Source organism: Pseudomyrmex gracilis, unplaced genomic scaffold (genome assembly GCF_002006095.1).
Source record: "Pseudomyrmex gracilis isolate BER0280 unplaced genomic scaffold, ASM200609v1 scaffold_4761, whole genome shotgun sequence".
NCBI lineage: Eukaryota > Metazoa > Arthropoda > Insecta > Hymenoptera > Formicidae > Pseudomyrmex > Pseudomyrmex gracilis.
Genome location: NW_018025345.1, coordinates 1,680 through 3,637, shown reverse-complemented (window position 1 = coordinate 3,637; position 1,958 = coordinate 1,680). Strand labels below are relative to the sequence as shown.

The 1,958-nt window shown below is 31.3% G+C and overlaps 1 pseudogene; it reads left to right on the top strand.

The window, feature by feature from the left end:
- The first annotated feature begins 501 nt into the window (after positions 1 to 501).
- Positions 502 to 1,714, top strand: LOC109863409 (annotated as a pseudogene).
- The last annotated feature ends 244 nt before the right edge of the window (positions 1,715 to 1,958 follow it).

The window sequence follows — 1,958 nt, the reverse complement described above, 5'->3', positions numbered from 1 at the left end:
GCGAAGTGACGGGTGTACGCATTGATAAGATGTATCGCAAGTAGAGCTTGCCGTCCGTCCTCTTTTCTCTGAACACCGTCTTTTTCTTGGAATGCCGAAGACGGGTGGATTTTCCAAAGACGTCCGCGGTGATTTATGCTCGTCCGGTGGTTTAGGGAATCTTGTTGGTAAATATTTTACTTTATTTCTCTCGCGTTACTCCGAGGTTGGATAGCTATCCGTCCTCTTTTTTTCCCGAACATTTGATGGCTACCCTAATCGCAAGTGATAGTGAAGCATTGCAATCAATTATGGCGCGGCCATTTTTTGTGTCAGTAATATTACGAATTCATATTACGTCTTTTGACTATGAATTCAATTCACATATTGAAAATTCATACTCTTTTTGTAAATGTTTTGTTTATTATAGTTTTTATATAGTAGAGAAACAAAAAGTTTCATGTACATATAGATGTATACATATTGAATTAAGTGTAATAAATATGTTTACATATTTTACAGATTCCAGAATTAGAAGGCAGTGTAGGACATATCAAACAGTTTGTACAATTTGTAAACAAGAAAATGCATTATAAATGTAGAATGACTTGCAATTGAAAAAGTGTGAACCATGGCTTTTACCTGACTTATTTCTTACAATTGGAGCTTGATTCTGGGAAGAAGGTACGTTTACATTTATTTATTTTCATAATCAAGTTTTTATTTGTTTATATTTATGTAGATTTTTCTATTAGCTGGCTGAAAGAAGAAAAGTGCAACAAGTGCAATAATCTGATTTCAAGTGATACTGTGGATCTTTTAAGAGGAAGAGAATCTTAAATCGGTAAGCTGAAAACAAATTTTCTGCGATTGTAGTTCACGATTTACGACAATGGATATTTATTGATGAATAAACGCGACGAACGTTCGAATCCGCAACAAACTATTAGCCGCACTAGTGTATGACACTAATGTTTTAGATTTTAAAGGACTATAAAATGTGTGACGGTCGTTAAACCGGGAATGACTTCCGATCAAAAGAAGGTGGAAATTTGTTCGCGAGATAAATCAGAGACATTGCTTAGTAAGCGTAACAATAAATATAAACTTGAGTATAAATTTTACTATTAAAGCAATATCGATCAGATCTAAAATGAGAGGAATAGAAATTTAAAAGTTTGTTAACATGTTAAAATATTATGCAACATAATATTACCACGTTGTTTATGTTAAACATATATAAAATATGGAATGGCCATTAAATATAAAATTAAATATGAAATTTCCTCTTTTATGCTTTTTCAGAACGCTGGAAATTGAAACATATGAATAATTTAATAGAATTACACAATAAGACGCCTATATGGAATGATGACACAATCATATGTGCTAAACTTTCATGGACGAGTAATTTAGGCATCTGTAAAAAATTGTCAAGTTCATGATGGTAAGACAATGATGGGAATATTTAAATATTTTTATTTTATATGCTATATTTATATATAACTGAGAGAGAAATATCATTCAGCCTCAATCGATTCATATATTTACAAATTTATTAAATTTAACTTATACTGATGAAATGTAATCTAATTTCAGTGGACTATATTGTAATGTGCAGTTTTGTCGAGTCTTTGAGGATGTTTCTACAATGGATTACAGATTTCCTCTTTGTACAATCCAAACATTTGCCATTGTTTTGAGTAGTTTCGACAATAAATTAGCCTGTGAATAATAACAAGGCCGATTGATNGTGAACAATCAAGTAAGTATTTCGTGTACTTGTTTCCTAATTATATTACTTTAAGTAGTTACCTTTCTAATGAACAATCAGTAGGGATTACCTGATATCACTCTGATTCGGGTACAAGACGGTATCAAACTTACAAAAACTTGATCGCATGAAATGAGAAGTGATATATGTACGTGTTTATTTTTCTGTACTTTATCATAACACAAATATATTTACAAATATTTTA